Source organism: Microcebus murinus, chromosome 9, assembly GCF_040939455.1.
Source record: "Microcebus murinus isolate Inina chromosome 9, M.murinus_Inina_mat1.0, whole genome shotgun sequence".
Classification (NCBI taxonomy): domain Eukaryota; kingdom Metazoa; phylum Chordata; class Mammalia; order Primates; family Cheirogaleidae; genus Microcebus; species Microcebus murinus.
Genome location: NC_134112.1, coordinates 104,956,595 through 104,982,911, shown reverse-complemented (window position 1 = coordinate 104,982,911; position 26,317 = coordinate 104,956,595). Strand labels below are relative to the sequence as shown.

At 63.7% G+C, this 26,317-nt stretch overlaps 7 non-coding genes across 7 annotated transcripts; all 7 read left to right on the top strand.

Annotated features, from left to right (window-relative positions):
• Positions 1–943: 943 nt before the first annotated feature.
• On the top strand, positions 944–1,062 carry LOC142873259 (5S ribosomal RNA). The gene has a single exon (XR_012921296.1). It is a non-coding gene; the product is annotated as a 5S ribosomal RNA (ribosomal RNA).
• A 3,539-nt stretch (positions 1,063–4,601) lies between these two features.
• On the top strand, positions 4,602–4,720 carry LOC142873013 (5S ribosomal RNA). The gene has a single exon (XR_012921119.1). It is a non-coding gene; the product is annotated as a 5S ribosomal RNA (ribosomal RNA).
• A 3,547-nt stretch (positions 4,721–8,267) lies between these two features.
• On the top strand, positions 8,268–8,386 carry LOC142873258 (5S ribosomal RNA). The gene has a single exon (XR_012921295.1). It is a non-coding gene; the product is annotated as a 5S ribosomal RNA (ribosomal RNA).
• A 3,548-nt stretch (positions 8,387–11,934) lies between these two features.
• On the top strand, positions 11,935–12,053 carry LOC142873257 (5S ribosomal RNA). Its single transcript, XR_012921294.1, has one exon. It is a non-coding gene; the product is annotated as a 5S ribosomal RNA (ribosomal RNA).
• A 3,544-nt stretch (positions 12,054–15,597) lies between these two features.
• Positions 15,598–15,716, top strand: LOC142873256 (5S ribosomal RNA). Its single transcript, XR_012921293.1, has one exon. It is a non-coding gene; the product is annotated as a 5S ribosomal RNA (ribosomal RNA).
• A 3,545-nt stretch (positions 15,717–19,261) lies between these two features.
• LOC142873255 (5S ribosomal RNA) lies at positions 19,262–19,380 on the top strand. Its single transcript, XR_012921292.1, has one exon. It is a non-coding gene; the product is annotated as a 5S ribosomal RNA (ribosomal RNA).
• A 3,537-nt stretch (positions 19,381–22,917) lies between these two features.
• Positions 22,918–23,036, top strand: LOC142873253 (5S ribosomal RNA). Its single transcript, XR_012921290.1, has one exon. It is a non-coding gene; the product is annotated as a 5S ribosomal RNA (ribosomal RNA).
• The last annotated feature ends 3,281 nt before the right edge of the window (positions 23,037–26,317 follow it).

The window sequence follows — 26,317 nt, the reverse complement described above, 5'->3', positions numbered from 1 at the left end:
TCGCCTATTCTGTCAGCTTTAAAATTCTCTTTCAGTTGCCACCCTCACAGATGGATTAGGAAACTCTTTCCGGTGCACTCATTAGTGAAATGACCTCAATGAAGCTGGAATCCAATATCTAATCGCCGATTTTTAGCGAGTCCACACGCCAGGGTGGTCGGGGTCCAATGCAGCCCCGGCCAGGCCCAGGCCCCTTGGACTGGGCCACAGGAGGACACAGAGGAGGGTCCCGGCCCCCACGGTCGCGTTGCCGGCAGTTCTCCAAGGGCTTGGGCGTTTTCCAGAGGTAGGAGATGGAGGGGACTGATTTCTTCAGCGCCCCACAAACCACGCCACCCCACCCATGGGACACATCCCTAGAGAGAGAGAGAGACGCCCCATACACTCGCTCCCCTCACCCATGCGCTGTGCCCCAGCCTGGGCCCGGGGGAATAGGCGGCAGCCCACCCACAGGGTGGGGGGCACAGCTGAAAGGGGTTGTCGGGGAGGGCGGCCCCTGCCTGGGGTCAAAGGGCGGGCGACCCGCGCATGCGCAATCGGCGGCGGCGGCGGCGGCGGCGGCGGCGGCGGCGGCGGCCACGAGCTGGGGGTGGGCCAGGCGAGGAGAGGAAGGGGGCTGGAAGGTCTCCACCTTGGCGAGTCCAGCCGTGGAGGCGCATCTTGTGTGAGTGTGAGTGAGTGAGTGTGAGTGTGTGTGTGTGTGTGTGTGTGTGTATAGAGAGACAGCCCCCCACCCCGGCCCGCCGCTCCCTGCCCGCCCCGCCCCGCCTGGCCCCGCCCCGCCTGTCACCCCCGTCCCTCGGAGCCCGCGGGACCCGGCCGGTGAACTCAACAGGCCCGGCCCGGTGCGGGTCAGCGCCGGCGCGGGGCCTGGGGCGGGAGGAGGCGGCGGGGAAGCGCAGAGAGGCTCGGCTTCTTGAGCGGGGCAGGGGCGCCCTCCGCAGTCTAGGGCCACACCACCCTGAACGCGCCCGATCTCGTCTGGTCTCGGAAGCTAAGCAGGGTCGGGCCTGGTTAGTACTTGGATGGGAGACCGCCTGGGAATACCGGGTGCCGTAGGCTTCTTCTTCTTTTTTTTTTTGTTTTGCCTCTTGTTCTGTCCCCTTTCTGGGAGCGAGTCGGCGGCCCGGGGTGGGGGTCACCCCCACCCTCAGCGCCCGCCGCGGTGCCTGGCGCCCCAGCCCGCACCGTGGGGCCTCCTCTTGTCCCAAGCCGCGACACCGCCGTCACGCGGCAGCATGCGTGGCTTCTGGACTGTCAGGTCTCAGACCAAAGGTCTGCTCTGTGGGAACCGACACGCTGGAGGAAACCTTGAGAGTCTGAGAGGGGAGGGAGTTCCAGAAGAAGGCCAGGATGTCATTTTGAGGGAGTATGTGACCAGAACTCGTCCCGTTGCTTTTGGGGTTCTATGGGCTACACGTAGGAATCTTTGGTGGTGGCACCTGATGTTGGGGGATCCGGAGTCACACCCAGACCTGCTCCACAGGCCTCCTTTTACTTTTCTCTTCGGATTCATTATGTTTAAAAAGTGTCTCTTATCTCTATGATTGCATTTTCTTTTCTCTCTCTTTTCAAGCAGATGATGGGAGTCCAAGTATTAAGGTGACATGTGTTGCCCGTGCCCCCCTCCCCCCTGTGTTCTTATTCATTAACCTCTGATGTTGTTCCAGCGTATTGTGGGGGTACCAATGTTAAGGTCGGGTACGTTGCCCTCTCCCAGCCTCCCCCCTCGGGTCAGAGCCTCAAGTGCGCCCATCCCCCAGTCGGTGCGCACCCACCCCATTCCTAATGGAGGTGTATGCCCATCCCCTCCCCCCACCCGCCCGACACCCACCCGATGAAGGTGATTCCTCTGTGTCCACTTAGGTGTCCATCGGTTCGTACCCATTTGCTGGTGAGCGCGAGCACGTGGTGCTCGTGTGTCCATTCTTGGGCTACCTGGCTTACTGGAACGGGTTCCAGCTCTGGCCAGGAGAACCACGAGAGGTGCCCTCTCACCGCTGCTCCTCCTAGCTGAATAGCACTCCGTGGTGTCCACGCGCCACATTTCATTTACGCACTCGTGGGTCGATGGGCACTCGGGTCGCTTCCAGGTCTTTGCGATTGTGACTTGTGCCCTGACTCTAACCCTAACCCTTACCCAGCCCGTCTCCTCCTCGGCCCCTGCCTGACTGACTCCTTCCCGCCCGGCCTGTCACCTGTCACCGTCCTCTGCCCCTGCCTGACACGCTCCTCCCCGCCCGGGCCGTCACCGTCCTCGGCCCCTGCCTGACGGGGCTCCTCCGTCGCCTGGGCCTTCCAAGGGCTTGGTGTGGACGCTGGTTCCAGGACGCCCTCCCAGGAACCCGGTAGCAGGGCGGCCGCAGCGTCTCGCGCCACCCAACCGTCCGCCGGCCGGCGGCCGGCGCTAAGTGGCCTGCGGGGGACGTGCCCCCACTGTGGGGCGGGCGCCCAGCCTGGTGTCTTCTCTGAGGCCCCGTGGCTGCTTTTCCCCCCCGCAAGGGGAGAGCCGCGGAGGTGGGGACCGCCTCCTCGTGGGGACGTACACCCAGCTCTCCACGTCGGATTCCGGGGCTCTCTGTCCTGCCAGAAGGCTCAGCTGGCCTGCGGGACCTTAGAGTGGCAAAAACATCCGAAAACTGAGATTGAGGGTCCGGTGGTTGTCTGCACTTTTGTGCTGGGCACCCCAGGGAGGCCCGGGGGCTGGCTGGACAACGCGGTCTGCTGGGCAGGGGGGGGGTTTGGAGGAGCAACTGATGCCCTTTGCACTTTGGGTAGCAAGTGTCTGAGGTGTCTCTGAGCCCTGCGCCATGTCGGGGGGGGGGGTGGGAGGTCGGGGGGGTGGAGGAGCAGGAGGAGGAGGAGGAGGAGGTGGGAAGGGCCGTGGCCTGCAGTCGTGTTCCCGGGGTGGCTTCTTCCACAGGCTGCTTGGCCTGGGCTCCCTGCACCTGGGCCTTTGGAGGACTGGCCCTGTGCTTGCCAACGCTTCCCCTGCAGGGACCCAGAGCTGGGAGGTTGCATCTCTCAGCCCTGGGTGGGGCAGAGCCCCAGCGGGCCATGCCCACAACCTCTCTCAGCACGGGTCTCCCAGAAGGCTCTTTTGGGACCAGGATTCTCTTGCGGGTGACTCTTTAAGGTCTGGCCCCTGGATGGAGGGGCACCAGGAGTAGAGGAGCAGGAAGGGGAAGGGGGTGGCCATGCGAGGGGACACTTTCAGGCCAAGTCCCAGCTTCAGCCTGATCCTCCTGGGAACCCCGGGGTGTACGTCACACCTCCTGGTTGTCCCGCTCTGAGACAAGGGCTCTGAGACAAGGAGCCGGGCTGCGCATTCCCCCAGCAGCCAGTCGTGGGCTGAGGACACCTGGGGCGTTGGGAACTCCCTGGCTTCTCCTTGGCTTAACATCTGGAGCTGCTTGTGAATCGTGCCGCCACACACACCCGAGTGCAGGTGTCTTCTGCACAGACTGCGGGCCTCGCTCTTCTGAATGCCGCTAGCTCGCCACCCACCCACGGGTGAACCTGGTCAGGGTACTTTCTCTCGGGGGCAGACTCTGATCCTGGCGGGCTACCGGTGTTTCTGTTTGCTCGTTTCTTTCTTCCATTTCGGGAAAGGCTTCCTTACTGGGTGTGGAAATCTCCTATGCCTTTCCTCGCCTATTCTGTCAGCTTTAAAATTCTCTTTCAGTTGCCACCCTCACAGATGGATTAGGAAACTCTTTCCGGTGCACTCATTAGTGAAATGACCTCAATGAAGCTGGAATCCAATATCTAATCGCCGATTTTTAGCGAGTCCACACGCCAGGGTGGTCGGGGTCCAATGCAGCCCCGGCCAGGCCCAGGCCCCTTGGACTGGGCCACAGGAGGACACAGAGGAGCGTCCCGGCCCCCACGGTCGCGTTGCCGGCAGTTCTCCAAGGGCTTGGGCGTTTTCCAGAGGTAGGAGATGGAGGGGACTGATTTCTTCAGCGCCCCACAAACCACGCCACCCCACCCATGGGACACATCCCTAGAGAGAGAGAGAGACGCCCCATACACTCGCTCCCCTCACCCATGCGCTGTGCCCCAGCCTGGGCCCGGGGGAATAGGCGGCAGCCCACCCACAGGGTGGGGGGCACAGCTGAAAGGGGTTGTCGGGGAGGGCGGCCCCTGCCTGGGGTCAAAGGGCGGGCGACCCGCGCATGCGCAATCTGCGGCGGCGGCGGCGGCGGCGGCGGCGGCGGCGGCGGCCACGAGCTGGGGGTGGGCCAGGCGAGGAGAGGAAGGGGGCTGGAAGGTCTCCACCTTGGCGAGTCCAGCCGTGGAGGCGCATCTTGTGTGAGTGTGAGTGAGTGAGTGTGAGTGTGAGTGTGTGTGTGTGTGTGTGTGTGTGTGTATAGAGAGACAGCCCCCCACCCCGGCCCGCCGCTCCCTGCCCGCCCCGCCCCGCCTGGCCCCGCCCCGCCTGTCACCCCCGTCCCTCGGAGCCCGCGGGACCCGGCCGGTGAACTCAACAGGCCCGGCCCGGTGCGGGTCAGCGCCGGCGCGGGGCCTGGGGCGGGAGGAGGCGGCGGGGAAGCGCAGAGAGGCTCGGCTTCTTGAGCGGGGCAGGGGCGCCCTCCGCAGTCTAGGGCCACACCACCCTGAACGCGCCCGATCTAGTCTGGTCTCGGAAGCTAAGCAGGGTCGGGCCTGGTTAGTACTTGGATGGGAGACCGCCTGGGAATACCGGGTGCCGTAGGCTTCTTCTTCTTTTTTTTTTTGTTTTGCCTCTTGTTCTGTCCCCTTTCTGGGAGCGAGTCGGCGGCCCGGGGTGGGGGTCACCCCCACCCTCAGCGCCCGCCGCGGTGCCTGGCGCCCCAGCCCGCACCGTGGGGCCTCCTCTTGTCCCAAGCCGCGACACCGCCGTCACGCGGCAGCATGCGTGGCTTCTGGACTGTCAGGTCTCAGACCAAAGGTCTGCTCTGTGGGAACCGACACGCTGGAGGAAACCTTGAGAGTCTGAGAGGGGAGGGAGTTCCAGAAGAAGGCCAGGATGTCATTTTGAGGGAGTATGTGACCAGAACTCGTCCCGTTGCTTTTGGGGTTCTATGGGCTACACGTAGGAATCTTTGGTGGTGGCACCTGATGTTGGGGGATCCGGAGTCACACCCAGACCTGCTCCACAGGCCTCCTTTTACTTTTCTCTTCGGATTCATTATGTTTAAAAAGTGTCTCTTATCTCTATGATTGCATTTTCTTTTCTCTCTCTTTTCAAGCAGATGATGGGAGTCCAAGTATTAAGGTGACATGTGTTGCCCGTGCCCCCCTCCCCCCTGTGTTCTTATTCATTAACCTCTGATGTTGTTCCAGCGTATTGTGGGGGTACCAATGTTAAGGTCGGGTACGTTGCCCTCTCCCAGCCTCCCCCCTCGGGTCAGAGCCTCAAGTGCGCCCATCCCCCAGTCGGTGCGCACCCACCCCATTCCTAATGGAGGTGTATGCCCATCCCCTCCCCCCACCCGCCCGACACCCACCCGATGAAGGTGATTCCTCTGTGTCCACTTAGGTGTCCATCGGTTCGTACCCATTTGCTGGTGAGCGCGAGCACGTGGTGCTCGTGTGTCCATTCTTGGGCTACCTGGCTTACTGGAACGGGTTCCAGCTCTGGCCAGGAGAACCACGAGAGGTGCCCTCTCACCGCTGCTCCTCCTAGCTGAATAGCACTCCGTGGTGTCCACGCGCCACATTTCATTTACGCACTCGTGGGTCGATGGGCACTCGGGTCGCTTCCAGGTCTTTGCGATTGTGACTTGTGCCCTGACTCTAACCCTAACCCTTACCCAGCCCGTCTCCTCCTCGGCCCCTGCCTGACTGACTCCTTCCCGCCCGGCCTGTCACCTGTCACCGTCCTCTGCCCCTGCCTGACACGCTCCTCCCCGCCCGGGCCGTCACCGTCCTCGGCCCCTGCCTGACGGGGCTCCTCCGTCGCCTGGGCCTTCCAAGGGCTTGGTGTGGACGCTGGTTCCAGGACGCCCTCCCAGGAACCCGGTAGCAGGGCGGCCGCAGCGTCTCGCGCCACCCAACCGTCCGCCGGCCGGCGGCCGGCGCTAAGTGGCCTGCGGGGGACGTGCCCCCACTGTGGGGCGGGCGCCCAACCTGGTGTCTTCTCTGAGGCCCCGTATCTGCTTTTCCCCCCCGCAAGGGGAGAGCCGCGGAGGTGGGGACCGCCTCCTCGTGGGGACGTACACCCAGCTCTCCACGTCGGATTCCGGGGCTCTCTGTCCTGCCAGAAGGCCCAGCTGGCCTGCGGGTCCTTAGAGTGGCAAAAACATCCGAAAACTGAGATTGAGGGTCCGGTGGTTGTCTGCACTTTTGTGCTGGGCACCCCAGGGAGGCCCGGGGGCTGGCTGGACAACGCGGTCTGCTGGGCAGGGGGGGGGTTTGGAGGAGCAACTGATGCCCTTTGCACTTTGGGTAGCAAGTGTCTGAGGTGTCTCTGAGCCCTGCGCCATGTCGGGGGGTGGGGTGGGGGGTTGGGAGTTCGGGGGGGGTGGAAGAGCAGGAGGAGGAGGAGGAGGAGGTGGGAAGGGCCGTGGCCTGCAGTCGTGTTCCCGGGGTGGCTTCTTCCACAGGCTGCTTGGCCTGGGCTCCCTGCACCTGGGCCTTTGGAGGACTGGCCCTGTGCTTGCCAACGCTTCCCCTGCAGGGACCCAGAGCTGGGAGGTTGCATCTCTCAGCCCTGGGTCGAGCAGAGCCCCAGCGGGCCATGCCCACAACCTCTCTCAGCACGGGTCCCCCAGAAGGCTCCTTTGGGACCAGGATTCTCTTGCGGGTGACTCTTTAAGGTCTGGCCCCTGGATGGAGGGGCACCAGGAGTAGAGGAGCAGGAAGGGGAAGGGGGTGGCCATGCGAGGGGACACTTTCAGGCCAAGTCCCAGCTTCAGCCTGATCCTCCTGGGAACCCCGGGGTGTACGTCACACCTCCTGGTTGTCCCGCTCTGAGACAAGGGCTCTGAGACAAGGAGCCGGGCTGCGCATTCCCCCAGCAGCCAGTCGTGGGCTGAGGACACCTGGGGCGTTGGGAACTCCCTGGCTTCTCCTTGGCTTAACATCTGGAGCTGCTTGTGAATCGTGCCGCCACACACACCCGAGTGCAGGTGTCTTCTGCACAGACTGCGGGCCTCGCTCTTCTGAATGCCGCTAGCTCGCCACCCACCCACGGGTGAACCTGGTCAGGGTACTTTCTCTCGGGGGCAGACTCTGATCCTGGCGGGCTACCGGTGTTTCTGTTTGCTCGTTTCTTTCTTCCATTTCGGGAAAGGCTTCCTTACTGGGTGTGGAAATCTCCTATGCCTTTCCTCGCCTATTCTGTCAGCTTTAAAATTCTCTTTCAGTTGCCACCCTCACAGATGGATTAGGAAACTCTTTCCGGTGCACTCATTAGTGAAATGACCTCAATGAAGCTGGAATCCAATATCTAATCGCCGATTTTTAGCGAGTCCACACGCCAGGGTGGTCGGGGTCCAATGCAGCCCCGGCCAGGCCCAGGCCCCTTGGACTGGGCCACAGGAGGACACAGAGGAGGGTCCCGGCCCCCACGGTCGCGTTGCCGGCAGTTCTCCAAGGGCTTGGGCGTTTTCCAGAGGTAGGAGATGGAGGGGACTGATTTCTTCAGCGCCCCACAAACCACGCCACCCCACCCATGGGACACATCCCTAGAGAGAGAGAGAGACGCCCCATACACTCGCTCCCCTCCCCCATGCGCTGTGCCCCAGCCCGGGCCCGGGGGAATAGGCGGCAGCCCACCCACAGGGTGGGGGGCGCAGCTGAAAGGGGTTGTCGGGGATGGCGGACCCTGCCTGGGGTCAAAGGGCGGGCGACCCGCGCGTGCGCAATCGGCGGCGGCGGCGGCGGCGGCGGCGGCGGCGGCCACGAGCTGGGGGTGGGCCAGGCGAGGAGAGGAAGGGGGCTGGAAGGTCTCCACCTTGGCGAGTCCAGCCGTGGAGGCGCATCTTGTGTGAGTGTGAGTGAGTGAGTGTGAGTGTGAGTGTGTGTGTGTGTGTGTGTGTGTGTGTGTATAGAGAGACAGCCCCCCACCCCGGCCCGCCGCTCCCTGCCCGCCCCGCCCCGCCCCGCCCCGCCCCGCCTGTCACCCCCGTCCCTCGGAGCCCGCCGGACCCGGCCGGTGAACTCAACAGGCCCGGCCCGGTGCGGGTCAGCGCCGGCGCGGGGCCTGGGGCGGGGGGAGGAGGCGGCGGGGAAGCGCAGAGAGGCTCGGCTTCTTGAGCGGGGCAGGGGCGCCCTCCGCAGTCTAGGGCCACACCACCCTGAACGCGCCCGATCTCGTCTGGTCTCGGAAGCTAAGCAGGGTCGGGCCTGGTTAGTACTTGGATGGGAGACCGCCTGGGAATACCGGGTGCCGTAGGCTTCTTCTTTTTTTTTTTTTTGTTTTGCCTCTTGTTCTGTCCCCTTTCTGGGAGCGAGTCGGCGGCCCGGGGTGGGGGTCACCCCCACCCTCAGCGCCCGCCGCGGTGCCTGGCGCCCCAGCCCGCACCGTGGGGCCTCCTCTTGTCCCAAGCCGCGACACCGCCGTCACGCGGCAGCATGCGTGGCTTCTGGACTGTCAGGTCTCAGACCAAAGGTCTGCTCTGTGGGAACCGACACGCTGGAGGAAACCTTGAGAGTCTGAGAGGGGAGGGAGTTCCAGAAGAAGGCCAGGATGTCATTTTGAGGGAGTATGTGACCAGAACTCGTCCCGTTGCTTTTGGGGTTCTATGGGCTACACGTAGGAATCTTTGGTGGTGGCACCTGATGTTGGGGGATCCGGAGTCACACCCAGACCTGCTCCACAGGCCTCCTTTTACTTTTCTCTTCGGATTCATTATGTTTAAAAAGTGTCTCTTATCTCTATGATTGCATTTTCTTTTCTCTCTCTTTTCAAGCAGATGATGGGAGTCCAAGTATTAAGGTGACATGTGTTGCCCGTGCCCCCCTCCCCCCTGTGTTCTTATTCATTTACCTCTGATGTTGTTCCAGCGTATTGTGGGGGTACCAATGTTAAGGTCGGGTACGTTGCCCTCTCCCAGCCTCCCCCCTCGGGTCAGAGCCTCAAGTGCGCCCATCCCCCAGTCGGTGCGCACCCACCCCATTCCTAATGGAGGTGTATGCCCATCCCCTCCCCCCACCCGCCCGACACCCACCCGATGAAGGTGATTCCTCTGTGTCCACTTAGGTGTCCATCGGTTCGTACCCATTTGCTGGTGAGCGCGAGCACGTGGTGCTCGTGTGTCCATTCTTGGGCTACCTGGCTTACTGGAACGGGTTCCAGCTCTGGCCAGGAGAACCACGAGAGGTGCCCTCTCACCGCTGCTCCTCCTAGCTGAATAGCACTCCGTGGTGTCCACGCGCCACATTTCATTTACGCACTCGTGGGTCGATGGGCACTCGGGTCGCTTCCAGGTCTTTGCGATTGTGACTTGTGCCCTGACTCTAACCCTAACCCTTACCCAGCCCGTCTCCTCCTCGGCCCCTGCCTGACTGACTCCTTCCCGCCCGGCCTGTCACCTGTCACCGTCCTCTGCCCCTGCCTGACACGCTCCTCCCCGCCCGGGCCGTCACCGTCCTCGGCCCCTGCCTGACGGGGCTCCTCCGTCGCCTGGGCCTTCCAAGGGCTTGGTGTGGATGCTGGTTCCAGGACGCCCTCCCAGGGACCCGGTAGCAGGGCGGCCGCAGCGTCTCGCGCCACCCAACCGTCCGCCGGCCGGCGGCCGGCGCTAAGTGGCCTGCGGGGGACGTGCCCCCACTGTGGGGCGGGCGCCCAGCCTGGTGTCTTCTCTGAGGCCCCGTGGCTGCTTTTCCCCCCCGCAAGGGGAGAGCCGCGGAGGTGGGGACCGCCTCCTCGTGGGGACGTACACCCAGCTCTCCACGTCGGATTCCGGGGCTCTCTGTCCTGCCAGAAGGCCCAGCTGGCCTGCGGGTCCTTAGAGTGGCAAAAACATCCGAAAACTGAGATTGAGGGTCCGGTGGTTGTCTGCACTTTTGTGCTGGGCACCCCAGGGAGGCCCGGGGGCTGGCTGGACAACGCGGTCTGCTGGGCAGGGGGGGCGGTTTGGAGGAGCAACTGATGCCCTTTGCACTTTCGGTAGCAAGTGTCTGAGGTGTCTCTGAGCCCTGCGCCATGTCGGGGGGTGGGGTGGGGGGGTGGGAGGTCGGGGGGGGGTGGAGGAGCAGGAGGAGGAGGAGGAGGAGGTGGGAAGGGCCGTGGCCTGCAGTCGTGTTCCCGGGGTGGCTTCTTCCACAGGCTGCTTGGCCTGGGCTCCCTGCACCTGGGCCTTTGGAGGACTGGCCCTGTGCTTGCCAACGCTTCCCCTGCAGGGACCCAGAGCTGGGAGGTTGCATCTCTCAGCCCTGGGTCGGGCAGAGCCCCAGCGGGCCATGCCCACAACCTCTCTCAGCACGGGTCCCCCAGAAGGCTCCTTTGGGACCAGGATTCTCTTGCGGGTGACTCTTTAAGGTCTGGCCCCTGGATGGAGGGGCACCAGGAGTAGAGGAGCAGGAAGGGGAAGGGGGTGGCCATGCGAGGGGACACTTTCAGGCCAAGTCCCAGCTTCAGCCTGATCCTCCTGGGAACCCCGGGGTGTACGTCACACCTCCTGGTTGTCCCGCTCTGAGACAAGGGCTCTGAGACAAGGAGCCGGGCTGCGCATTCCCCCAGCAGCCAGTCGTGGGCTGAGGACACCTGGGGCGTTGGGAACTCCCTGGCTTCTCCTTGGCTTAACATCTGGAGCTGCTTGTGAATCGTGCCGCCACACACACCCGAGTGCAGGTGTCTTCTGCACAGACTGCGGGCCTCGCTCTTCTGAATGCCGCTAGCTCGCCACCCACCCACGGGTGAACCTGGTCAGGGTACTTTCTCTCGGGGGCAGACTCTGATCCTGGCGGGCTACCGGTGTTTCTGTTTGCTCGTTTCTTTCTTCCATTTCGGGAAAGGCTTCCTTACTGGGTGTGGAAATCTCCTATGCCTTTCCTCGCCTATTCTGTCAGCTTTAAAATTCTCTTTCAGTTGCCACCCTCACAGATGGATTAGGAAACTCTTTCCGGTGCACTCATTAGTGAAATGACCTCAATGAAGCTGGAATCCAATATCTAATCGCCGATTTTTAGCGAGTCCACACGCCAGGGTGGTCGGGGTCCAATGCAGCCCCGGCCAGGCCCAGGCCCCTTGGACTGGGCCACAGGAGGACACAGAGGAGGGTCCCGGCCCCCACGGTCGCGTTGCCGGCAGTTCTCCAAGGGCTTGGGCGTTTTCCAGAGGTAGGAGATGGAGGGGACTGATTTCTTCAGCGCCCCACAAACCACGCCACCCCACCCATGGGACACATCCCTAGAGAGAGAGAGAGACGCCCCATACACTCGCTCCCCTCCCCCATGCGCTGTGCCCCAGCCCGGGCCCGGGGGAATAGGCGGCAGCCCACCCACAGGGTGGGGGGCGCAGCTGAAAGGGGTTGTCGGGGATGGCGGACCCTGCCTGGGGTCAAAGGGCGGGCGACCCGCGCGTGCGCAATCGGCGGCGGCGGCGGCGGCGGCGGCGGGCCACGAGCTGGGGGTGGGCCAGGCGAGGAGAGGAAGGGGGCTGGAAGGTCTCCACCTTGGCGAGTCCAGCCGTGGAGGCGCATCTTGTGTGAGTGTGAGTGAGTGAGTGTGAGTGTGAGTGTGTGTGTGTGTGTGTGTGTGTGTGTGTGTGTAGAGAGAGACAGCCCCCCACCCCGGCCCGCCGCTCCCTGCCCGCCCCGCCCCGCCCCGCCCCGCCCCGCCTGTCACCCCCGTCCCTCGGAGCCCGCCGGACCCGGCCGGTGAACTCAACAGGCCCGGCCCGGTGCGGGTCAGCGCCGGCGCGGGGCCTGGGGCGGGGGGAGGAGGCGGCGGGGAAGCGCAGAGAGGCTCGGCTTCTTGAGCGGGGCAGGGGCGCCCTCCGCCGTCTAGGGCCACACCACCCTGAACGCGCCCGATCTCGTCTGGTCTCGGAAGCTAAGCAGGGTCGGGCCTGGTTAGTACTTGGATGGGAGACCGCCTGGGAATACCGGGTGCCGTAGGCTTCTTCTTTTTTTTTTTTTTGTTTTGCCTCTTGTTCTGTCCCCTTTCTGGGAGCGAGTCGGCGGCCCGGGGTGGGGGTCACCCCCACCCTCAGCGCCCGCCGCGGTGCCTGGCGCCCCAGCCCGCACCGTGGGGCCTCCTCTTGTCCCAAGCCGCGACACCGCCGTCACGCGGCAGCATGCGTGGCTTCTGGACTGTCAGGTCTCAGACCAAAGGTCTGCTCTGTGGGAACCGACACGCTGGAGGAAACCTTGAGAGTCTGAGAGGGGAGGGAGTTCCAGAAGAAGGCCAGGATGTCATTTTGAGGGAGTATGTGACCAGAACTCGTCCCGTTGCTTTTGGGGTTCTATGGGCTACACGTAGGAATCTTTGGTGGTGGCACCTGATGTTGGGGGATCCGGAGTCACACCCAGACCTGCTCCACAGGCCTCCTTTTACTTTTCTCTTCGGATTCATTATGTTTAAAAAGTGTCTCTTATCTCTATGATTGCATTTTCTTTTCTCTCTCTTTTCAAGCAGATGATGGGAGTCCAAGTATTAAGGTGACATGTGTTGCCCGTGCCCCCCTCCCCCCTGTGTTCTTATTCATTTACCTCTGATGTTGTTCCAGCGTATTGTGGGGGTACCAATGTTAAGGTCGGGTACGTTGCCCTCTCCCAGCCTCCCCCCTCGGGTCAGAGCCTCAAGTGCGCCCATCCCCCAGTCGGTGCGCACCCACCCCATTCCTAATGGAGGTGTATGCCCATCCCCTCCCCCCACCCGCCCGACACCCACCCGATGAAGGTGATTCCTCTGTGTCCACTTAGGTGTCCATCGGTTCGTACCCATTTGCTGGTGAGCGCGAGCACGTGGTGCTCGTGTGTCCATTCTTGGGCTACCTGGCTTACTGGAACGGGTTCCAGCTCTGGCCAGGAGAACCACGAGAGGTGCCCTCTCACCGCTGCTCCTCCTAGCTGAATAGCACTCCGTGGTGTCCACGCGCCACATTTCATTTACGCACTCGTGGGTCGATGGGCACTCGGGTCGCTTCCAGGTCTTTGCGATTGTGACTTGTGCCCTGACTCTAACCCTAACCCTTACCCAGCCCGTCTCCTCCTCGGCCCCTGCCTGACTGACTCCTTCCCGCCCGGCCTGTCACCTGTCACCGTCCTCTGCCCCTGCCTGACACGCTCCTCCCCGCCCGGGCCGTCACCGTCCTCGGCCCCTGCCTGACGGGGCTCCTCCGTCGCCTGGGCCTTCCAAGGGCTTGGTGTGGACGCTGGTTCCAGGACGCCCTCCCAGGGACCCGGTAGCAGGGCGGCCGCAGCGTCTCGCGCCACCCAACCGTCCGCCGGCCGGCGGCCGGCGCTAAGTGGCCTGCGGGGGACGTGCCCCCACTGTGGGGCGGGCGCCCAGCCTGGTGTCTTCTCTGAGGCCCCGTGGCTGCTTTTCCCCCCCGCAAGGGGAGAGCCGCGGAGGTGGGGACCGCCTCCTCGTGGGGACGTACACCCAGCTCTCCACGTCGGATTCCGGGGCTCTCTGTCCTGCCAGAAGGCCCAGCTGGCCTGCGGGTCCTTAGAGTGGCAAAAACATCCGAAAACTGAGATTGAGGGTCCGGTGGTTGTCTGCACTTTTGTGCTGGGCACCCCAGGGAGGCCCGGGGGCTGGCTGGACAACGCGGTCTGCTGGGCAGGGGGGGCGGTTTGGAGGAGCAACTGATGCCCTTTGCACTTTGGGTAGCAAGTGTCTGAGGTGTCTCTGAGCCCTGCGCCATGTCAGGGGGTGGGGGGGGGGTGGGAGGTCGGGGGGGGTGGAGGAGCAGGAGGAGGAGGAGGAGGAGGTGGGAAGGGCCGTGGCCTGCAGTCGTGTTCCCGGGGTGGCTTCTTCCACAGGCTGCTTGGCCTGGGCTCCCTGCACCTGGGCCTTTGGAGGACTGGCCCTGTGCTTGCCAACGCTTCCCCTGCAGGGACCCAGAGCTGGGAGGTTGCATCTCTCAGCCCTGGGTCGGGCAGAGCCCCAGCGGGCCATGCCCACAACCTCTCTCAGCACGGGTCCCCCAGAAGGCTCCTTTGGGACCAGGATTCTCTTGCGGGTGACTCTTTAAGGTCTGGCCCCTGGATGGAGGGGCACCAGGAGTAGAGGAGCAGGAAGGGGAAGGGGGTGGCCATGCGAGGGGACACTTTCAGGCCAAGTCCCAGCTTCAGCCTGATCCTCCTGGGAACCCCGGGGTGTACGTCACACCTCCTGGTTGTCCCGCTCTGAGACAAGGGCTCTGAGACAAGGAGCCGGGCTTCGCATTCCCCCAGCAGCCAGTCGTGGGCTGAGGACACCTGGGGCGTTGGGAACTCCCTGGCTTCTCCTTGGCTTAACATCTGGAGCTGCTTGTGAATCGTGCCGCCACACACACCCGAGTGCAGGTGTCTTCTGCACAGACTGCGGGCCTCGCTCTTCTGAATGCCGCTAGCTCGCCACCCACCCACGGGTGAACCTGGTCAGGGTACTTTCTCTCGGGGGCAGACTCTGATCCTGGCGGGCTACCGGTGTTTCTGTTTGCTCGTTTCTTTCTTCCATTTCGGGAAAGGCTTCCTTACTGGGTGTGGAAATCTCCTATGCCTTTCCTCGCCTATTCTGTCAGCTTTAAAATTCTCTTTCAGTTGCCACCCTCACAGATGGATTAGGAAACTCTTTCCGGTGCACTCATTAGTGAAATGACCTCAATGAAGCTGGAATCCAATATCTAATCGCCGATTTTTAGCGAGTCCACACGCCAGGGTGGTCGGGGTCCAATGCAGCCCCGGCCAGGCCCAGGCCCCTTGGACTGGGCCACAGGAGGACACAGAGGAGGGTCCCGGCCCCCACGGTCGCGTTGCCGGCAGTTCTCCAAGGGCTTGGGCGTTTTCCAGAGGTAGGAGATGGAGGGGACTGATTTCTTCAGCGCCCCACAAACCACGCCACCCCACCCATGGGACACATCCCTAGAGAGAGAGAGAGACGCCCCATACACTCGCTCCCCTCCCCCATGCGCTGTGCCCCAGCCCGGGCCCGGGGGAATAGGCGGCAGCCCACCCACAGGGTGGGGGGCGCAGCTGAAAGGGGTTGTCGGGGATGGCGGCCCCTGCCTGGGGTCAAAGGGCGGGCGACCCGCGCGTGCGCAATCGGCGGCGGCGGCGGCGGCGGCGGCGGCGGCGGGCCACGAGCTGGGGGTGGGCCAGGCGAGGAGAGGAAGGGGGCTGGAAGGTCTCCACCTTGGCGAGTCCAGCCGTGGAGGCGCATCTTGTGTGAGTGTGAGTGAGTGAGTGTGAGTGTGAGTGTGTGTGTGTGTGTGTGTGTGTGTGTGTGTAGAGAGAGACAGCCCCCCACCCCGGCCCGCCGCTCCCTGCCCGCCCCGCCCCGCCCCGCCCCGCCTGTCACCCCCGTCCCTCGGAGCCCGCCGGACCCGGCCGGTGAACTCAACAGGCCCGGCCCGGTGCGGGTCAGCGCCGGCGCGGGGCCTGGGGCGGGGGGAGGAGGCGGCGGGGAAGCGCAGAGAGGCTCGGCTTCTTGAGCGGGGCAGGGGCGCCCTCCGCCGTCTAGGGCCACACCACCCTGAACGCGCCCGATCTCGTCTGGTCTCGGAAGCTAAGCAGGGTCGGGCCTGGTTAGTACTTGGATGGGAGACCGCCTGGGAATACCGGGTGCCGTAGGCTTCTTCTTTTTTTTTTTTTTGTTTTGCCTCTTGTTCTGTCCCCTTTCTGGGAGCGAGTCGGCGGCCCGGGGTGGGGGTCACCCCCACCCTCAGCGCCCGCCGCGGTGCCTGGCGCCCCAGCCCGCACCGTGGGGCCTCCTCTTGTCCCAAGCCGCGACACCGCCGTCACGCGGCAGCATGCGTGGCTTCTGGACTGTCAGGTCTCAGACCAAAGGTCTGCTCTGTGGGAACCGACACGCTGGAGGAAACCTTGAGAGTCTGAGAGGGGAGGGAGTTCCAGAAGAAGGCCAGGATGTCATTTTGAGGGAGTATGTGACCAGAACTCGTCCCGTTGCTTTTGGGGTTCTATGGGCTACACGTAGGAATCTTTGGTGGTGGCACCTGATGTTGGGGGATCCGGAGTCACACCCAGACCTGCTCCACAGGCCTCCTTTTACTTTTCTCTTCGGATTCATTATGTTTAAAAAGTGTCTCTTATCTCTATGATTGCATTTTCTTTTCTCTCTCTTTTCAAGCAGATGATGGGAGTCCAAGTATTAAGGTGACATGTGTTGCCCGTGCCCCCCTCCCCCCTGTGTTCTTATTCATTTACCTCTGATGTTGTTCCAGCGTATTGTGGGGGTACCAATGTTAAGGTCGGGTACGTTGCCCTCTCCCAGCCTCCCCCCTCGGGTCAGAGCCTCAAGTGCGCCCATCCCCCAGTCGGTGCGCACCCACCCCATTCCTAATGGAGGTGTATGCCCATCCCCTCCCCCCACCCGCCCGACACCCACCCGATGAAGGTGATTCCTCTGTGTCCACTTAGGTGTCCATCGGTTCGTACCCATTTGCTGGTGAGCGCGAGCACGTGGTGCTCGTGTGTCCATTCTTGGGCTACCTGGCTTACTGGAACGGGTTCCAGCTCTGGCCAGGAGAACCACGAGAGGTGCCCTCTCACCGCTGCTCCTCCTAGCTGAATAGCACTCCGTGGTGTCCACGCGCCACATTTCATTTACGCACTCGTGGGTCGATGGGCACTCGGGTCGCTTCCAGGTCTTTGCGATTGTGACTTGTGCCCTGACTCTAACCCTAACCCTTACCCAGCCCGTCTCCTCCTCGGCCCCTGCCTGACTGACTCCTTCCCGCCCGGCCTGTCACCTGTCACCGTCCTCTGCCCCTGCCTGACACGCTCCTCCCCGCCCGGGCCGTCACCGTCCTCGGCCCCTGCCTGACGGGGCTCCTCCGTCGCCTGGGCCTTCCAAGGGCTTGGTGTGGACGCTGGTTCCAGGACGCCCTCCCAGGGACCCGGTAGCAGGGCGGCCGCAGCGTCTCGCGCCACCCAACCGTCCGCCGGCCGGCGGCCGGCGCTAAGTGGCCTGCGGGGGACGTGCCCCCACTGTGGGGCGGGCGCCCAGCCTGGTGTCTTCTCTGAGGCCCCGTGGCTGCTTTTCCCCCCCGCAAGGGGAGAGCCGCGGAGGTGGGGACCGCCTCCTCGTGGGGACGTACACCCAGCTCTCCACGTCGGATTCCGGGGCTCTCTGTCCTGCCAGAAGGCCCAGCTGGCCTGCGGGTCCTTAGAGTGGCAAAAACATCCGAAAACTGAGATTGAGGGTCCGGTGGTTGTCTGCACTTTTGTGCTGGGCACCCCAGGGAGGCCCGGGGGCTGGCTGGACAACGCGGTCTGCTGGGCAGGGGGGGCGGTTTGGAGGAGCAACTGATGCCCTTTGCACTTTGGGTAGCAAGTGTCTGAGGTGTCTCTGAGCCCTGCGCCATGTCAGGGGGTGGGGGGGGGGTGGGAGGTCGGGGGGGGGTGGAGGAGCAGGAGGAGGAGGAGGAGGAGGTGGGAAGGGCCGTGGCCTGCAGTCGTGTTCCCGGGGTGGCTTCTTCCACAGGCTGCTTGGCCTGGGCTCCCTGCACCTGGGCCTTTGGAGGACTGGCCCTGTGCTTGCCAACGCTTCCCCTGCAGGGACCCAGAGCTGGGAGGTTGCATCTCTCAGCCCTGGGTCGGGCAGAGCCCCAGCGGGCCATGCCCACAACCTCTCTCAGCACGGGTCCCCCAGAAGGCTCCTTTGGGACCAGGATTCTCTTGCGGGTGACTCTTTAAGGTCTGGCCCCTGGATGGAGGGGCACCAGGAGTAGAGGAGCAGGAAGGGGAAGGGGGTGGCCATGCGAGGGGACACTTTCAGGCCAAGTCCCAGCTTCAGCCTGATCCTCCTGGGAACCCCGGGGTGTACGTCACACCTCCTGGTTGTCCCGCTCTGAGACAAGGGCTCTGAGACAAGGAGCCGGGCTTCGCATTCCCCCAGCAGCCAGTCGTGGGCTGAGGACACCTGGGGCGTTGGGAACTCCCTGGCTTCTCCTTGGCTTAACATCTGGAGCTGCTTGTGAATCGTGCCGCCACACACACCCGAGTGCAGGTGTCTTCTGCACAGACTGCGGGCCTCGCTCTTCTGAATGCCGCTAGCTCGCCACCCACCCACGGGTGAACCTGGTCAGGGTACTTTCTCTCGGGGGCAGACTCTGATCCTGGCGGGCTACCGGTGTTTCTGTTTGCTCGTTTCTTTCTTCCATTTCGGGAAAGGCTTCCTTACTGGGTGTGGAAATCTCCTATGCCTTTCCTCGCCTATTCTGTCAGCTTTAAAATTCTCTTTCAGTTGCCACCCTCACAGATGGATTAGGAAACTCTTTCCGGTGCACTCATTAGTGAAATGACCTCAATGAAGCTGGAATCCAATATCTAATCGCCGATTTTTAGCGAGTCCACACGCCAGGGTGGTCGGGGTCCAATGCAGCCCCGGCCAGGCCCAGGCCCCTTGGACTGGGCCACAGGAGGACACAGAGGAGGGTCCCGGCCCCCACGGTCGCGTTGCCGGCAGTTCTCCAAGGGCTTGGGCGTTTTCCAGAGGTAGGAGATGGAGGGGACTGATTTCTTCAGCGCCCCACAAACCACGCCACCCCACCCATGGGACACATCCCTAGAGAGAGAGAGAGACGCCCCATACACTCGCTCCCCTCCCCCATGCGCTGTGCCCCAGCCCGGGCCCGGGGGAATAGGCGGCAGCCCACCCACAGGGTGGGGGGCGCAGCTGAAAGGGGTTGTCGGGGATGGCGGCCCCTGCCTGGGGTCAAAGGGCGGGCGACCCGCGCGTGCGCAATCGGCGGCGGCGGCGGCGGCGGCGGCGGCGGCGGGCCACGAGCTGGGGGTGGGCCAGGCGAGGAGAGGAAGGGGGCTGGAAGGTCTCCACCTTGGCGAGTCCAGCCGTGGAGGCGCATCTTGTGTGAGTGTGAGTGAGTGAGTGTGAGTGTGAGTGTGTGTGTGTGTGTGTGTGTGTGTGTGTGTAGAGAGAGACAGCCCCCCACCCCGGCCCGCCGCTCCCTGCCCGCCCCGCCCCGCCCCGCCCCGCCTGTCACCCCCGTCCCTCGGAGCCCGCCGGACCCGGCCGGTGAACTCAACAGGCCCGGCCCGGTGCGGGTCAGCGCCGGCGCGGGGCCTGGGGCGGGGGGAGGAGGCGGCGGGGAAGCGCAGAGAGGCTCGGCTTCTTGAGCGGGGCAGGGGCGCCCTCCGCCGTCTAGGGCCACACCACCCTGAACGCGCCCGATCTCGTCTGGTCTCGGAAGCTAAGCAGGGTCGGGCCTGGTTAGTACTTGGATGGGAGACCGCCTGGGAATACCGGGTGCCGTAGGCTTCTTCTTTTTTTTTTTTTTGTTTTGCCTCTTGTTCTGTCCCCTTTCTGGGAGCGAGTCGGCGGCCCGGGGTGGGGGTCACCCCCACCCTCAGCGCCCGCCGCGGTGCCTGGCGCCCCAGCCCGCACCGTGGGGCCTCCTCTTGTCCCAAGCCGCGACACCGCCGTCACGCGGCAGCATGCGTGGCTTCTGGACTGTCAGGTCTCAGACCAAAGGTCTGCTCTGTGGGAACCGACACGCTGGAGGAAACCTTGAGAGTCTGAGAGGGGAGGGAGTTCCAGAAGAAGGCCAGGATGTCATTTTGAGGGAGTATGTGACCAGAACTCGTCCCGTTGCTTTTGGGGTTCTATGGGCTACACGTAGGAATCTTTGGTGGTGGCACCTGATGTTGGGGGATCCGGAGTCACACCCAGACCTGCTCCACAGGCCTCCTTTTACTTTTCTCTTCGGATTCATTATGTTTAAAAAGTGTCTCTTATCTCTATGATTGCATTTTCTTTTCTCTCTCTTTTCAAGCAGATGATGGGAGTCCAAGTATTAAGGTGACATGTGTTGCCCGTGCCCCCCTCCCCCCTGTGTTCTTATTCATTTACCTCTGATGTTGTTCCAGCGTATTGTGGGGGTACCAATGTTAAGGTCGGGTACGTTGCCCTCTCCCAGCCTCCCCCCTCGGGTCAGAGCCTCAAGTGCGCCCATCCCCCAGTCGGTGCGCACCCACCCCATTCCTAATGGAGGTGTATGCCCATCCCCTCCCCCCACCCGCCCGACACCCACCCGATGAAGGTGATTCCTCTGTGTCCACTTAGGTGTCCATCGGTTCGTACCCATTTGCTGGTGAGCGCGAGCACGTGGTGCTCGTGTGTCCATTCTTGGGCTACCTGGCTTACTGGAACGGGTTCCAGCTCTGGCCAGGAGAACCACGAGAGGTGCCCTCTCACCGCTGCTCCTCCTAGCTGAATAGCACTCCGTGGTGTCCACGCGCCACATTTCATTTACGCACTCGTGGGTCGATGGGCACTCGGGTCGCTTCCAGGTCTTTGCGATTGTGACTTGTGCCCTGACTCTAACCCTAACCCTTACCCAGCCCGTCTCCTCCTCGGCCCCTGCCTGACTGACTCCTTCCCGCCCGGCCTGTCACCTGTCACCGTCCTCTGCCCCTGCCTGACACGCTCCTCCCCGCCCGGGCCGTCACCGTCCTCGGCCCCTGCCTGACGGGGCTCCTCCGTCGCCTGGGCCTTCCAAGGGCTTGGTGTGGACGCTGGTTCCAGGACGCCCTCCCAGGGACCCGGTAGCAGGGCGGCCGCAGCGTCTCGCGCCACCCAACCGTCCGCCGGCCGGCGGCCGGCGCTAAGTGGCCTGCGGGGGACGTGCCCCCACTGTGGGGCGGGCGCCCAGCCTGGTGTCTTCTCTGAGGCCCCGTGGCTGCTTTTCCCCCCCGCAAGGGGAGAGCCGCGGAGGTGGGGACCGCCTCCTCGTGGGGACGTACACCCAGCTCTCCACGTCGGATTCCGGGGCTCTCTGTCCTGCCAGAAGGCCCAGCTGGCCTGCGGGTCCTTAGAGTGGCAAAAACATCCGAAAACTGAGATTGAGGGTCCGGTGGTTGTCTGCACTTTTGTGCTGGGCACCCCAGGGAGGCCCGGGGGCTGGCTGGACAACGCGGTCTGCTGGGCAGGGGGGGGGTTTGGAGGAGCAACTGATGCCCTTTGCACTTTGGGTAGCAAGTGTCTGAGGTGTCTCTGAGCCCTGCGCCATGTCGGGGGGTGGGGTGGGGGGGTGGGAGGTCGGGGGGGGTGGAGGAGCAGGAGGAGGAGGAGGAGGAGGTGGGAAGGGCCGTGGCCTGCAGTCGTGTTCCCGGGGTGGCTTCTTCCACAGGCTGCTTGGCCTGGGCTCCCTGCACCTGGGCCTTTGGAGGACTGGCCCTGTGCTTGCCAACGCTTCCCCTGCAGGGACCCAGAGCTGGGAGGTTGCATCTCTCAGCCCTGGGTCGGGCAGAGCCCCAGCGGGCCATGCCCACAACCTCTCTCAGCACGGGTCCCCCAGAAGGCTCCTTTGGGACCAGGATTCTCTTGCGGGTGACTCTTTAAGGTCTGGCCCCTGGATGGAGGGGCACCAGGAGTAGAGGAGCAGGAAGGGGAAGGGGGTGGCCATGCGAGGGGACACTTTCAGGCCAAGTCCCAGCTTCAGCCTGATCCTCCTGGGAACCCCGGGGTGTACGTCACACCTCCTGGTTGTCCCGCTCTGAGACAAGGGCTCTGAGACAAGGAGCCGGGCTTCGCATTCCCCCAGCAGCCAGTCGTGGGCTGAGGACACCTGGGGCGTTGGGAACTCCCTGGCTTCTCCTTGGCTTAACATCTGGAGCTGCTTGTGAATCGTGCCGCCACACACACCCGAGTGCAGGTGTCTTCTGCACAGACTGCGGGCCTCGCTCTTCTGAATGCCGCTAGCTCGCCACCCACCCACGGGTGAACCTGGTCAGGGTACTTTCTCTCGGGGGCAGACTCTGATCCTGGCGGGCTACCGGTGTTTCTGTTTGCTCGTTTCTTTCTTCCATTTCGGGAAAGGCTTCCTTACTGGGTGTGGAAATCTCCTATGCCTTTCCTCGCCTATTCTGTCAGCTTTAAAATTCTCTTTCAGTTGCCACCCTCACAGATGGATTAGGAAACTCTTTCCGGTGCACTCATTAGTGAAATGACCTCAATGAAGCTGGAATCCAATATCTAATCGCCGATTTTTAGCGAGTCCACACGCCAGGGTGGTCGGGGTCCAATGCAGCCCCGGCCAGGCCCAGGCCCCTTGGACTGGGCCACAGGAGGACACAGAGGAGGGTCCCGGCCCCCACGGTCGCGTTGCCGGCAGTTCTCCAAGGGCTTGGGCGTTTTCCAGAGGTAGGAGATGGAGGGGACTGATTTCTTCAGCGCCCCACAAACCACGCCACCCCACCCATGGGACACATCCCTAGAGAGAGAGAGAGACGCCCCATACACTCGCTCCCCTCCCCCATGCGCTGTGCCCCAGCCCGGGCCCGGGGGAATAGGCGGCAGCCCACCCACAGGGTGGGGGGCGCAGCTGAAAGGGGTTGTCGGGGATGGCGGACCCTGCCTGGGGTCAAAGGGCGGGCGACCCGCGCGTGCGCAATCGGCGGCGGCGGCGGCGGCGGCGGCGGCGGCGGCGGCCACGAGCTGGGGGTGGGCCAGGCGAGGAGAGGAAGGGGGCTGGAAGGTCTCCACCTTGGCGAGTCCAGCCGTGGAGGCGCATCTTGTGTGAGTGTGAGTGAGTGAGTGTGAGTGTGTGTGTGTGTGTGTGTGTGTGTATAGAGAGACAGCCCCCCACCCCGGCCCGCCGCTCCCTGCCCGCCCCGCCCCGCCTGGCCCCGCCCCGCCTGTCACCCCCGTCCCTCGGAGCCCGCGGGACCCGGCCGGTGAACTCAACAGGCCCGGCCCGGTGCGGGTCAGCGCCGGCGCGGGGCCTGGGGCGGGAGGAGGCGGCGGGGAAGCGCAGAGAGGCTCGGCTTCTTGAGCGGGGCAGGGGCGCCCTCCGCAGTCTAGGGCCACACCACCCTGAACGCGCCCGATCTCGTCTGGTCTCGGAAGCTAAGCAGGGTCGGGCCTGGTTAGTACTTGGATGGGAGACCGCCTGGGAATACCGGGTGCCGTAGGCTTCTTCTTCTTTTTTTTTTTGTTTTGCCTCTTGTTCTGTCCCCTTTCTGGGAGCGAGTCGGCGGCCCGGGGTGGGGGTCACCCCCACCCTCAGCGCCCGCCGCGGTGCCTGGCGCCCCAGCCCGCACCGTGGGGCCTCCTCTTGTCCCAAGCCGCGACACCGCCGTCACGCGGCAGCATGCGTGGCTTCTGGACTGTCAGGTCTCAGACCAAAGGTCTGCTCTGTGGGAACCGACACGCTGGAGGAAACCTTGAGAGTCTGAGAGGGGAGGGAGTTCCAGAAGAAGGCCAGGATGTCATTTTGAGGGAGTATGTGACCAGAACTCGTCCCGTTGCTTTTGGGGTTCTATGGGCTACACGTAGGAATCTTTGGTGGTGGCACCTGATGTTGGGGGATCCGGAGTCACACCCAGACCTGCTCCACAGGCCTCCTTTTACTTTTCTCTTCGGATTCATTATGTTTAAAAAGTGTCTCTTATCTCTATGATTGCATTTTCTTTTCTCTCTCTTTTCAAGCAGATGATGGGAGTCCAAGTATTAAGGTGACATGTGTTGCCCGTGCCCCCCTCCCCCCTGTGTTCTTATTCATTAACCTCTGATGTTGTTCCAGCGTATTGTGGGGGTACCAATGTTAAGGTCGGGTACGTTGCCCTCTCCCAGCCTCCCCCCTCGGGTCAGAGCCTCAAGTGCGCCCATCCCCCAGTCGGTGCGCACCCACCCCATTCCTAATGGAGGTGTATGCCCATCCCCTCCCCCCACCCGCCCGACACCCACCCGATGAAGGTGATTCCTCTGTGTCCACTTAGGTGTCCATCGGTTCGTACCCATTTGCTGGTGAGCGCGAGCACGTGGTGCTCGTGTGTCCATTCTTGGGCTACCTGGCTTACTGGAACGGGTTCCAGCTCTGGCCAGGAGAACCACGAGAGGTGCCCTCTCACCGCTGCTCCTCCTAGCTGAATAGCACTCCGTGGTGTCCACGCGCCACATTTCATTTACGCACTCGTGGGTCGATGGGCACTCGGGTCGCTTCCAGGTCTTTGCGATTGTGACTTGTGCCCTGACTCTAACCCTAACCCTTACCCAGCCCGTCTCCTCCTCGGCCCCTGCCTGACTGACTCCTTCCCGCCCGGCCTGTCACCTGTCACCGTCCTCTGCCCCTGCCTGACACGCTCCTCCCCGCCCGGGCCGTCACCGTCCTCGGCCCCTGCCTGACGGGGCTCCTCCGTCGCCTGGGCCTTCCAAGGGCTTGGTGTGGACGCTGGTTCCAGGACGCCCTCCCAGGAACCCGGTAGCAGGGCGGCCGCAGCGTCTCGCGCCACCCAACCGTCCGCCGGCCGGCGGCCGGCGCTAAGTGGCCTGCGGGGGACGTGCCCCCACTGTGGGGCGGGCGCCCAGCCTGGTGTCTTCTCTGAGGCCCCGTGGCTGCTTTTCCCCCCCGCAAGGGGAGAGCCGCGGAGGTGGGGACCGCCTCCTCGTGGGGACGTACACCCAGCTCTCCACGTCGGATTCCGGGGCTCTCTGTCCTGCCAGAAGGCTCAGCTGGCCTGCGGGACCTTAGAGTGGCAAAAACATCCGAAAACTGAGATTGAGGGTCCGGTGGTTGTCTGCACTTTTGTGCTGGGCACCCCAGGGAGGCCCGGGGGCTGGCTGGACAACGCGGTCTGCTGGGCAGGGGGGGGGTTTGGAGGAGCAACTGATGCCCTTTGCACTTTGGGTAGCAAGTGTCTGAGGTGTCTCTGAGCCCTGCGCCATGTCGGGGGGGGGGGTGGGAGGTCGGGGGGGTGGAGGAGCAGGAGGAGGAGGAGGAGGAGGTGGGAAGGGCCGTGGCCTGCAGTCGTGTTCCCGGGGTGGCTTCTTCCACAGGCTGCTTGGCCTGGGCTCCCTGCACCTGGGCCTTTGGAGGACTGGCCCTGTGCTTGCCAACGCTTCCCCTGCAGGGACCCAGAGCTGGGAGGTTGCATCTCTCAGCCCTGGGTGGGGCAGAGCCCCAGCGGGCCATGCCCACAACCTCTCTCAGCACGGGTCTCCCAGAAGGCTCTTTTGGGACCAGGATTCTCTTGCGGGTGACTCTTTAAGGTCTGGCCCCTGGATGGAGGGGCACCAGGAGTAGAGGAGCAGGAAGGGGAAGGGGGTGGCCATGCGAGGGGACACTTTCAGGCCAAGTCCCAGCTTCAGCCTGATCCTCCTGGGAACCCCGGGGTGTACGTCACACCTCCTGGTTGTCCCGCTCTGAGACAAGGGCTCTGAGACAAGGAGCCGGGCTGCGCATTCCCCCAGCAGCCAGTCGTGGGCTGAGGACACCTGGGGCGTTGGGAACTCCCTGGCTTCTCCTTGGCTTAACATCTGGAGCTGCTTGTGAATCGTGCCGCCACACACACCCGAGTGCAGGTGTCTTCTGCACAGACTGCGGGCCTCGCTCTTCTGAATGCCGCTAGCTCGCCACCCACCCACGGGTGAACCTGGTCAGGGTACTTTCTCTCGGGGGCAGACTCTGATCCTGGCGGGCTACCGGTGTTTCTGTTTGCTCGTTTCTTTCTTCCATTTCGGGAAAGGCTTCCTTACTGGGTGTGGAAATCTCCTATGCCTTTCCTCGCCTATTCTGTCAGCTTTAAAATTCTCTTTCAGTTGCCACCCTCACAGATGGATTAGGAAACTCTTTCCGGTGCACTCATTAGTGAAATGACCTCAATGAAGCTGGAATCCAATATCTAATCGCCGATTTTTAGCGAGTCCACACGCCAGGGTGGTCGGGGTCCAATGCAGCCCCGGCCAGGCCCAGGCCCCTTGGACTGGGCCACAGGAGGACACAGAGGAGCGTCCCGGCCCCCACGGTCGCGTTGCCGGCAGTTCTCCAAGGGCTTGGGCGTTTTCCAGAGGTAGGAGATGGAGGGGACTGATTTCTTCAGCGCCCCACAAACCACGCCACCCCACCCATGGGACACATCCCTAGAGAGAGAGAGAGACGCCCCATACACTCGCTCCCCTCACCCATGCGCTGTGCCCCAGCCTGGGCCCGGGGGAATAGGCGGCAGCCCACCCACAGGGTGGGGGGCACAGCTGAAAGGGGTTGTCGGGGAGGGCGGCCCCTGCCTGGGGTCAAAGGGCGGGCGACCCGCGCATGCGCAATCTGCGGCGGCGGCGGCGGCGGCGGCGGCGGCGGCGGCGGCGGCGGCGGCGGCGGCGGCGGCGGCCACGAGCTGGGGGTGGGCCAGGCGAGGAGAGGAAGGGGGCTGGAAGGTCTCCACCTTGGCGAGTCCAGCCGTGGAGGCGCATCTTGTGTGAG